Genomic DNA, 12,353 nt, shown 5'->3' with positions numbered 1-12,353 from the left:
TATGCAAGTGTAATGCATTGACAATGTGCTAAACAATGTACTGCCGTTGGATGGGTGACCACTTGTTATTTGCCTGTCTCAAATAACTTGCCTTTATGTGATTCCGGTGGCTCGGATCTGTGACCATAATCATTCCTCTCATTATTCATCATTAGCAGCTAAACAAATGTGGCTCGAATCGATTTCATATAATAGCCTATCACTACTTGATATTTGTGTTCAATATCCTACAGCTGATACGTCGCCTGCTTAATTTACGATTTGATTATAGAGTTTTAATGATTTCAATGGCTTTTATTGTTTGTTTCAGATTGGTGGTGGTGGATGCATGGATCCTGATGTGAGCTGGGCGGGCGGGCGGGCGGTCATCCTCATGTCATGTCCCGAAGATTTCGAGTAGGACTTGACAGGTCAGTCTTTCAACATGCCTCTCTATTCTCCATCTTAAAATTTTATAAATTTCCATTCATTTTTGAAATTGATCATAAGCTCAGGTCTTCCAGAATATTATCCGTTAATAAACAATAAATTATCGAAAACAATATGAAAACTTGAAGATATTAGATAATTTTCAACTTGTTTATTATTGCATTTAAACTTGAAAATGACCAAAGTAAACCGAATCTAGTTTTTTGAAATGCTTTAAATAGAATATATGGAGGAACAAGCATCTCAAACTTAAATAAAATACTCCTATTACAAAAAGAAGCAATAAGAATAATTCTAAATCTTGATAGAGAGCAATCATGCAAGCCATTCTTCAATAAGTTGAAGTTCATGACGGTGTACAGCCTGTACATTTATAGGACAATATTATATATAAAAACTAACGAATCTAGATTCCCACGGCAAGTAGATATACATAATTACAACACAAGAAATAAAAATAATTTTACAATAAAGAAACACAATAAGGAAAAATATAAACAAAGTCCAACGTACAAGGGAATAAAATTTATTGGTTGTCTCCCAGGTTGCATAAGACATGAACCTGATAGATCAAAATTCGAGGAATTGCTGAGAGCATATTTGATAGATTTAGAATGCTACAGTATGAACGAGTTTACTGTAAAAAAATGAATTTTAAACAGTCACTATTTCTCTTTAGCTTTAAGTTAGTTTTTAGTTTTTGACTTTTTCATGTACATTTTCATGTATGTTCTGGAAATAAATAAATGATTGATTGAGAAGGGTACTTGAAGTTATTATATTGTTTTTAATAATTCTGATAAAGTAGTCCATACTACAAGTGAATTGATTATATGAAATTGATAATTAATATAGCACTTTTATGTTGTTTGTGTACTGATAAAGTAGCCATAGAAAAATCGGCGAATTTCTGATTTTGTGACTAATGCTAAGATACTGTTTAAAACTTTGCGTGAAAAAATGTCAAGTCAAAATTTCAAACTTGTTTGATTTGATGTAGGCCTACTTGTCATGATGTTTTGTAGTAGTTGAAGGGAATGCACTCATTCTAATACTCCCTGCCCTGGGTGCAAATATTTGGTGTCACTTTCCTGTATGAGATGTGAATCGAAGAGCTAAAGCCGCGTTCACACCACTCTCCACAACTCTTGTCAATTGAGTTTTCAACGAGTTGCGGCAATTTGTTGCCAATTAATTCAAAATTGCGGCAACATTTTGTCATCAACTTGTTTTTGTTTCTCACTCAGTGTGGGGAAACACTGAGAAAGTTGCCAACAAAATGTTCCCCCTCTACAAGTCGACGCCGACTACGCTCTCTTGGCAAGAAAATCGACAGATTTTGTTGCATTCTATTTGAAGTTTCTCTACACTTTTCTTATAGAAAACTATTTTGTTGACAACTTTTGTGTAATTACAGCTTAATATTGTTTATGATTGATTGTGTAATGGGGTTATGTTGTAGCATAGAATAAACAATCTAGATTGTTAATTCTATGGTTTTAGGAGAACTATTTTATTGGCGATAATTTGATGATTTTAAATGAATATTTTTGTGTTTCAGCTGGTGATGGAGATGAATTTGAAGGCGATAAGAGTGGACAGCATTGGCAGAGTTTTGGACAGGTTAGTGTTGTCATTTTCCATCTATTTCATTATTTTTCTATTCAAGTTGTGTGCCATTATGTTTTGGTGTTAACCATCAGAAAGTATTCATGAACCCCATTTGAGGCTGACTGCATTCTCAATCAAGTAAGACATGTTGAATCCAAATAATTGAATTTCAGAGTAATTTGCTATTATATTTTTTATTTTATCTTGGACAGAGATAGCCCTCTTAGGCTGGTGGCTGGCCACTAACCACGTGACATGTATGATAAATATATGTGTACACACATGTTGTCATATATTATTGTCTCATCACAGCAAAAGGCTTCAAACAACATTTTTGAGGTTCGGTATCTTTGATTTTTTTCTTGTTAATTTTTTCTTCACTAGTCCACTCTATTTTCCGTTAAATTATTATTTTATCATAATTTGTAATTTCCTAGTGGTTTATTTATTGTTATTGATTGTTCATTTCTGTTAGAAGCTGCTGTCGAACTGCAGTTTTTTGTTCAAAGCCCCTCGGTGATGATAAAAATTTGTGTGTGCTGATGCATGTATGCACATGTTTATCATGCATGTTCTACCGTTAGTGGCCAACCTTAGATGAACAGCTCTAGGAATGAAGATAAAATTACCTCCTATTCAGCTGCCTGCACCAATAATAGGCCACCAAGTGTTTGTTTCAATTGTAAATTGAAATGAAAAGTCCAATCATTCACTCAGAAGTGTCTCTCTTCATTAAATACTCATTGAAATATTTATTTGTATAAAATATTGTATTATTAATTTGTATTGTATTGAAGCTGGTAGACTGTAACCACACAGAAAAGATAACATAAGAAGATATCCCATGGTATAGGTTGTTTGTGTTACAAATTTCAAGCCGATTTTTGTCAACTCAAGCCAACTACTGTCAATTATTACTGTTTTGGCGGGGTGAGAGTGTAAGAATGGCTCAGTTTGAGAGACTACCAGCGTCACATAGCTTCATGAAAAATATCCACTAGGACTGTTGGCTTGAGTCAACATTGAAAATTGGAACATAAATGCCCTTTACCATGAGATTTTTTCGTATACTATCTTTACACTATGCTGTAGCCCATTTGCAGGTTGCTGGTTTATTGACTTATCAACAATTATTTCATATTGCAAACGTTCTATTGAATGATTTTCATATACGTTCTATACTGTTATCTCACCACGATTTAAGACTGGATATTTTAAATAATTTACTGCTGATTACGAATAGCCTACAGAATTTGATTGTACAGTTAATAATCCACGTCATTGGCCTGGTTGCAAAAGTAACCTGTTGAAATTCCAATTAAAGATGTGTTGATCATGTGCACAAACATTTGTTGAATTTTAATGGTGATTAAATGTCACCATAACCAATTGGAAATGCCTTCATTTCAAATAATCTTTCTCAGATTGATTCTCTTGACATTTAATCCTGATTAAAATATAAGAGGATTTCGTGCAACCGGACCTAGATGATACAGTAGTAGCACTTTGTTTTCGCACTATAGTCTGTGCTACCCTTAGTTTACAGAACGAGGCTTTATGGCCAATGCTATTTCAATATAAAAATAGGAGTACACTGTTGCCGTTTCTATAAAAAATGCCTTCTTGCTCTTTCTCTTGCACAATTAGCTCTCAGGGTCTCTGAATTTTGTGAAATTTGGCAGCACTGTACTCCATAAGAGCAATGGTGCAATCTAAGGTTTGCACAGACTGAATTTTATTTTTTATTGTTTATTTTAATGATCTTATTTATTATTTTTGATTAGCTGATAACCCGTGCTCCGCAAGGGTCTAATTAAGAACTTGACCTACTGAGATCTTGAAAAATTTCAAGTAGGCCTATAACCATCCTCGGTAAATTAAGAATCAATATGCAAAATGTCAAATTAATCAGTCCAGTAGCTCTGACGTGATGATGCGTCATTTGTGAATTTCTTATCCCGTACATGTTTAAGCCAATTCTTCCCTTTTATTATAGATAGATTTCAATGATATTAGGCTATCATTAACAATTTTTATTCCCTATGATCATTTTTATACTATTTGAACTTGTCTATGGTTCCAAATAGTGACATGCGCTCTGGATTCCCTTGGAAGGGTGACCGTTTGTTAAGAGGTATCAGTTGTTGTTTTGCTCCCTATGAATGGCTATTAAAATGCACTTTGAATAATTTTATTGCGAATCCCATAATAATGATGCATTGTTTGTTGTTTTGCAGTGGACAAAACGGACTTCGCAGCCACAGAACAACATGAGTCACTTCTCTTCTGCTACAACGTCATCTTCTTCTTCTGCTACTACTGATACAGCTACTGTTACTGCTTCTACTGTTACTGCTGCTACTACTGTTGCTGCTGCTTCTTCTGTGCTGAGAAATCCACACTTTTGAACGTTTCTAGCTGATTGCTGATCATTGCAGTAATAAGGTGTTACATCTGTGAGTTCACTTAGATTATGATGATTATCTTTTTTTCTTCTTCTTCTTCTTCTTCTTCTTCTTACTAACAAATTTTGTATTGATATAGGGTGATTGTTTATTGCATTGTTATAGCAAATATTATTTTCATTTAGTAGACTATAATAATATGAAATCTTTCACATGACATTCAAAAATTTGGAGGATTCAAAGCAAGAATTTTTCTCTCTTATTCATGAAATGGAGGTGCAATATTCAAGCATAGACATTTAGTAATAGACAAAAGTCGGTGGAGTTTTGCAGAGCTTGAGGTACGTTTAGTCGTGTAAACAATTGTAGATAAATTTGTATGAGATTCAAGGGTGATTAGGCCTATAGAAAGATTGGAATCGAATATATTGCAGCTCATAGAAAATGATTGAATAAGGAGATTGATCATACTTGTGATTTTGACATGTATCTCATGCAAATGTATTTTATATTTGTATACAAGTCTTGACGTACCTTGAAATGTATAATTGGAGAAGTGGAGCTGTGCATGTATACTAAGGTAGGTGATAACCTCATCGTGGAACACATGCCGCCGATTATGCACATCTCTGAATCACCGCCACCTGTCTATTTATTTATTATTCATTTACAATATTACAACAGAACAGTCTACAACTATTGGACCAGAGATCCATAGACATTAGACAAAGTTTTATGCAGAACAATATTGTTAGGTAGTTGAGACCTTTACACAAATGTACAAATTTACAAAATGATTATTGTGAGGTACTCGTTATAATTGGCAGTATTTGATCAACATTGGTGCTTGTCTATCATTCGACAAAGCAGATAGCGCCATCTTTTTCTAGCTCTGCAACGTTGCCAGATCGTTTTTAACAATGAATAAATATAATTAATTTAAATATAATTAATGATTATTAATAATCATTGAAAAACATATTGACAAATGAAATATAAATTATTGATTATTGTAATCAAGATAATATAACATCAGATATACTAGTATCAGCTATTCTTTTTAGAAGGCAGTGGCAAGACAGAGAATTGGCAACGCTGTTCCTCCTATCTTTCTTCACTGCCATAATAGCGTGGACCTCATTATAGTAAAATAGACGGGTAGCCTACCTCTCTACAAAAACAAGATTTAGTCGAGTATCCAGGCTGTTACAAGTTGCAAATTTATTCTTTCAGTTTTATTTTAATACATTTCATATCTTGTATTTGTTGGCAGAATTGACGTTTGATTAAAGTTTTAGAGGAAAAATTTCTTGGTGATGAAGTAAGTTGTAGAAGTAAGAATGTTTTGATCGTTTGCTGAAAACGTAGTCTCAGAAGCAGAAATGTTTTGGTATTTGCTAAAACCGTAATTTCATAAACATGAACTTGAACATGAGTTCAATTATTGCTTCAATTGAATATTTTTGAAACTTGTCAATTACCTGGTTACAGTATTTTTGAATGATTTTAGTGACTTTAGCTCTGGAGGTGTTGAACTATTTCAATAATTTAAAAATTGTTACATTCGTGGAATGGTTTATTTAAGTTTGATTCTGTTGAGAAAGCAGTACCTCTCAGGCTACAGTAATGTGCTTCAAATTGATTCGAATACAGTAAAAGTGTTACAATTTCCATTAAAGTGTTTGTTGTAGCATTTTTGCTGTAAATTCCTTTATCCTTGAATCGGTTGGTGTGAGAATAATAAATTATTTCTGATTTGGTTGTTTTGCAATAATTTTTTCCTTCATTTTGAATCTGTTTGAAACACATCACTGCTTATTCGAAATTGATGCAAAATTGAGTGTTTTATTCAGTGCTTTGAGTTGTCACAATATCAGTGGAGTAGTTTTTCAATATGGAGTCGTTTTTCAATACAAACATTATTAATTGACCATTAGTTGAATGGTTAATGAGAGATTACTCTCAGTCAACAGTAATGCGTATCAAATTAATTCCAATACAGTAAAAGTGTTGCAATCATTTACATTCTAATAATACTGTTGAGTGAATATTGTAGCATTTTTACTGTATATTCCTTTATCCTTGAATTGGTTGGTGAGAGAGAATAATAAATGATTTGTGGCTCTGGTTGTTTTTCAATCATTTTTCCTTCAGAATCAGTTTGAAACGCACTACTGTTGGCTTGAAAATGATCAAAGATGGAGTGTCCTCCTCATTTTGTCTGTTTTTTAAAATGAAAGTGATATTCAGGCTACCATATGCTTACTATTTCCAGTACTACGCATGCGCTGTCAAGTGTTACATTCTCAAATTGAAGTATAGCGAAGATTGAAGGAAATTGTGATGATGCTCATTCTCTGACAAGTAATGGCGGCACATGTTTTACTTGACAGATGCATACGACTTGTTTGAAGCACAAGGCACAGTATCAATCAAATAAGGATGTTTATATTATAAGTTGAGTGTGATAATTGATTTAAATTGTTGAACAACATTGTTGGGTTGTGATCCTACATGGAGCTGGCTGCAACCCAACATGTCTTCTTTGAATCCTCCAATATTTCAAACTGGAATTATTTGTTTTTATTATATATTCCACCAGCCATATTTCCCAAACCAAAACCGCAAATTTTTTTTTTTTTTTTTATTTTCCCTTCTTGTTCTAGATTCAGGTTTACAGTGAAACGTTCACTGTCGGATAGGCCCACAAAAAAAACCGGGCAACTAACCTGAACGTCCAATACTGGCACCCGGCTCCAAGAGGTCCTGGCCCCCCCCAATGTAGTGAGTGGTCCCACCCACGCCAAAGGGCGCATTGAGCCTAACTGGACCACTCAGAGCCAAGTGACAGTTTTCCCTCCCCAGAAGGGAGAGGGACAAATCCCCCAGGGGGGGGCTTTCCTTTCCCCCCGGAAGGGAGAGGGAAAGTACCCCTGAGGGGGCAAGAAGTGGTTCCCCTTCTCAAGGGACAACTCCCACTTCTACGAATAGAAGAGGGTGGTGCCCCTCCAGAAGAGGAATAAATCAATGGTATTGGTAAGTGCATGTCTAGACCATAGAGTGGGTTGGGGGGGGGCAATATAAGCTAAGAGTGCTACCACACTTGTGCTGTTGCATCTGTCACAATATTAATGCTAATTCTAGCAACAATTGAAAAACTATGCAAGTAGAAAGTGCACAAGAAGTAAGATAAATACTCTATGATAATACAATATGAAACTTCAACCTATTAATTTAAGCTAGAATTGAACTGTTCATTAACCAAAGTGTTGTCCAACATTGTTAATGTACAGTTCAATTCTAGATTGAATTAATAGGTTGAAGAAAAAAAATATGAGAAGAAAAGTTAACTACAACTAAAAATAATTTCATGTGGATAACAGGACGGGGGAGAATAATTAGATGTTGTGGGCAGGGGGGGAGAGGCAAGTAAAGGTAATAAGGTTAGTAAGAATTGCTAGGTGGGGGGTGGGATGAGAGAAGTGAAATTAGCAAAATATGGTGGTGGGACAAACAATAATACAATGAGTGAGACAGAATAATTATAGATGATGGAGACAAAAACCTATAATATTATTAACTTAATATCAAAATTAAGTTCCTAGTTAATATTGGTGAACTTGGAATTAGGGAACGAAACTAATCTACAGATTGAATTAAATTATAGATTGCATTTGTTCAAATGCTAGTTAATTATTATTTAACGAAAATCTCAATAAAATGCTGATTTAAAGCATTTAAGTGGGATTTTCGTTAAATAATAATTATAAAGAAACTAATGATTGATTTCAGGTGATTACTACAATGGGAGTAAAATTAATGACAGTGTGGTGGGTGAAAGGAATGTATAAATTTATGCATTGAAATTTAGATTTAGTATGATTTTGAAATCAATTTTTAAGCAGAATAATATTATGATTCCCACAATAGTTTCATAATGTGTGGGTAAAATAGGAAAGAATGATGATGGAATGTAAGTGGACCTATAGCTTCAAATGGGATTATTATATTATTGAGTGGGATTTCAATTATTGAGATTAAAAAATATTATTATTGGTAGAGACGGCTCTTCAAATAGTCAAGGATTCAGGTTTCACTGAAGATTCGAAACTTAATTTTGATAGTTAGTCAGATTTATGGGTTTACAATAATTAGAGAGTAATGAATTTATAAAAGCTGCGTTTACACCAAAGTAATTAACAAAATGTTAATAACTCAATCTTTATAGATTCTATAACTTATCATACACATGATGAACATAATTATGTGTATGATAAGTTATGTTAAATCTAATAGAATCTATAAGGATTAAGTTATTAACATTTTTTGTTAATAACTTTCGTGTAAACACAGCTAGAGTGAGGGGAAGATTAGTTTATACGGTCAGAAGGTAGTCAGAAATAGTAAAACAATTGAGGAATTGAAAATGACAGTTTTTGAAAGAAATGAATTGGATGATGGATAATGCCCACATGAGCTCTAGGCTTGTGCGTGGGTAATAGAATGGATAATGATGAGAGATGAGTGGACCTACAGGTTAAGGTGGGTTTGTAAGTGGGTTAAGTAAGTTGGAAATGAAATTGAGAAGAAAGAAAGAGGAAATAAAGTGAATTGAAGTTGGAAATATGGAATGAATGGTGCAATGAGAAGGAATGGAGTACATGAAATTACACTTTACAACAATATTACAATAGAAATAATTGAAAATAGTTCACTAACAATATTCTGAGAGATGCAACAACACACAACAAAGACAAAAACAATAAACAAATGATGACGACGATTTCCTCCTGAAAAAAGAAGCAAACAGTGTGGCAGCACCCCAGAAATTTACAATCTAATTTTAATATATTTATTACAATAATATGAAAAATTCAAGTAGATGGAGATAGTTTACAAGAAATGAAAAGGAACAACTGAAGAAAAATCCCAAACTGAATATAAAAAACTGAAATAAAATTGGGGACAGTTTTGAAGAAATCAAAAAGAAATAAACTAAACAAAACATCCCTTATCGATATATACTTCGATATTGAATTTGAACTGAAGGTTCGTCTCCAAAGCAACAGAAAATAAGAAACTGAAAAAAATAAAGATCAGGAAGAAGTACAAAAATAAAAGGAAACAACTAAAGAAAAACTCCAAAGCAACTGAAAATAAAAACAAATTTAAAAGTATGAAAGCTGAGAAAAAACTTGGGGGTGATGGTTGAGACATGCAATTACCAATTCCACACAAGTCGCCCAGGACCGATCTAACAGTTCAACAAGACATTAACTTGTTCATCAATAATTGGTGAAGAAAAGAATAAATAAGATTTAGGATTCAAATGGATTAAGTTTGATCATTTTTCTCCAATTTTAGTGGATTAATAATATTATCAACTCACTGAAATAGGAGAAAATGATTCGGATCTGAAAAAATGAATTCAAAATAAAACTTCAAGAATTTAGAAAAAGAACTAGAATGAACTGTTAGAATCGGTCGAGAGCTGACTTTTACCTTGATTGAAGTTCTGCGTAGTCCGTCCGTCCAGCTGCCTCCGCGATGCCTGAAAATACCCCACTAGGACACCCACCCCACAGGCATTTATTATTTACAGCAAAACATGCACAATATCAACAACACACCAACAAAATATAAATCAATTCAACGTCTTTTGAGAATGAAAGTAAATTGGAGTCTTTTCACTATCACTTCACATCAATAATTCACTGTTATGTACTTTTCAATGTCAATGTTTGTAGTTTTCACAACTCACGATACCTGAAAATACCCCAAAAAGGACACCCACCCCATAGGCATTTATTATTTAGAGCAAAACATGCACAATATGAACAACATCACAAACAAAATATGAAACAATTCAACGTCTTTTGAAAATTAAAGTAAATTCGAGTCCTTTCACTATCACTTCACATCAATAATTCACTGTTATGCACTTTTCAATGTCAATGTTTGTAGTTTTCACTTTATATAACTCTTACACTAGAGTCCCACGATTTTGTAAAAATGTATCTTCTTTGATGTGTCTTCTCCTATCTTCCTTCTTCTTCCCACTGTTCCGTTTGAGCAGGCCATCCTTTAGCGTAGTCCAACACTCTCTCTCTCTCTCTCTCTCCGTCCTCCATGTCCTATAAAAAAATACAAACTACCATTAAAATCATAACAGAATAATCAGCCTTAGCCACTTTAGATAAATGGTGACATATGCGCTGAATTTATTTTGCGCATCTTCAAAAAAATACATGGCTTCTTATGGAGAGCGTTTATTTTCGACAAACAGTACAACAGGGGACGTCTATCAGCCAGCAGCAAGAGAGTCTTATCATAAGGGCCAAGCCAAATGAGGCGTTTTAGAGACAAGTCGGCAGGGCAGGAAACTCTCCGATTGGCTGATCATCTGATTCCCGAACGCCAACCCAATCTGAGAGCTTCCTTCAATGCCGACTTGTCTAAAAAATGCCTCATGTGGCTTGGCCTTAAGGTCCCAACTATACTGGCATGGCCTCTTATGGACGGCGTTTATTTCGCTTTCATAGTATAGTTTTAGTTATTAGACAGGCCACTAACGGTAGGACAAGCATGTTTATCAGGCCCACACACACACACACACATGTTCATCATGAATATTTTGACTTCAGAGAGAGGCTTCCGACATAAAATGAACAACCAATAACAATAAATAAACCACTGGAAAATTACAAATTACAAAAATAGAAAATAATTCAACCTCAGAAGAGCACTGAAGAAAATATAAATGAAATTCGGTGACACAAAAACCTAAAGTCCAAAAAAAATTTGCTGGAAACCTTTCACTGATGACACAATAATGTATGACAACATGTTTATCATGCATTTCCTACGGTTAGTGACCAGCCTAACAGACAATGCATCCGGCTAATGAGCTAAAAGAAATTCCACTCGTCTCAGACGCCCGCATAGTGGGGACCTTACATGTGGTAAGTTAATCCATTATAAGATTCAATAATAAATACTCACAATTGAGATAAAAATATTTTTGTAGTTCAATATATTTCTACATAGCCTACAAACAATTTGGCAACGGTACGGTGCTATAGTGAGGTCCACGTTATAATGGCAGTGTTTGATTAGCAATGGTATTGCTATCCTTGTATATCATCCAGCAAAACGGATAGCGCTATCTCTTTCTCTCTTTGCTCTGTTGCCAGATCGTCTTTAAACAATGTAGAATTGTTAACAATATAATTGATTATTTTAAACGAGAATGAACAGTTAATATTTTACATCAATAAACCTGAATCAGCTACCTATTATAGAAGGCTTAGGATCGGCAACGTTGTTCTCCTATCTTTCTTCACTGCCATTATAACGTGGACCTCACGATACAGAGTGAGTCATATGTATGGGAACCCTTCAATAAATTGGAGACTGTTGTAGATATAATAATGTGACTTTCAGGATGAGTTATTGGTCAAATACTCAAATACCTTTTGACGTACAACTAAATTTCCACCGCTCATAGGGGGGTGGGTGACTTAGGGGTTGTAATTCGAATATTTTAAATGTAAACACCCATTGTGTGGTACATCATTTTGAAGACCTTTTTAAAACAAAATTGAAATGTTCTATGATACCTTTATCCAAAATGGCGTCAGATTAAACTTTATCAATTATTTCTTTAAAAACAAAAACTTCAATCAGACGCCATTTTGGATACAAGTATCATAGAACATTTTTATCGATGCCATATTTCTTGTTTTAAAAAGGCCTTTAAAATGATGTACCACACAATGGGTGTTTACATTCAAAATATTTGAATTACAACCCCTAAGTCACCCCCCTATGAGCGGTTGAAATTCAGTTGTATGTCAAAAGGTATTTGAGTATTCGACCAATAACTTATCCTGAAAGTCACATTATTAT

At 34.1% G+C, this 12,353-nt stretch overlaps 1 long non-coding RNA gene across 1 annotated transcript; it reads left to right on the top strand.

Annotated features, from left to right (window-relative positions):
• Positions 1-318: 318 nt before the first annotated feature.
• Positions 319-7,023, top strand: LOC120353785. Its single transcript, XR_005572586.1, has 3 exons — positions 319-410; positions 1,991-2,052; positions 4,278-7,023. It is a non-coding gene; the product is annotated as an uncharacterized LOC120353785 (long non-coding RNA).
• Positions 7,024-12,353: the final 5,330 nt, after the last annotated feature.

This window comes from Nilaparvata lugens, chromosome 12 (genome assembly GCF_014356525.2).
Source record: "Nilaparvata lugens isolate BPH chromosome 12, ASM1435652v1, whole genome shotgun sequence".
NCBI classification, from domain to species: domain Eukaryota; kingdom Metazoa; phylum Arthropoda; class Insecta; order Hemiptera; family Delphacidae; genus Nilaparvata; species Nilaparvata lugens.
This window is presented reverse-complemented; position numbering and strand designations above follow the sequence as displayed.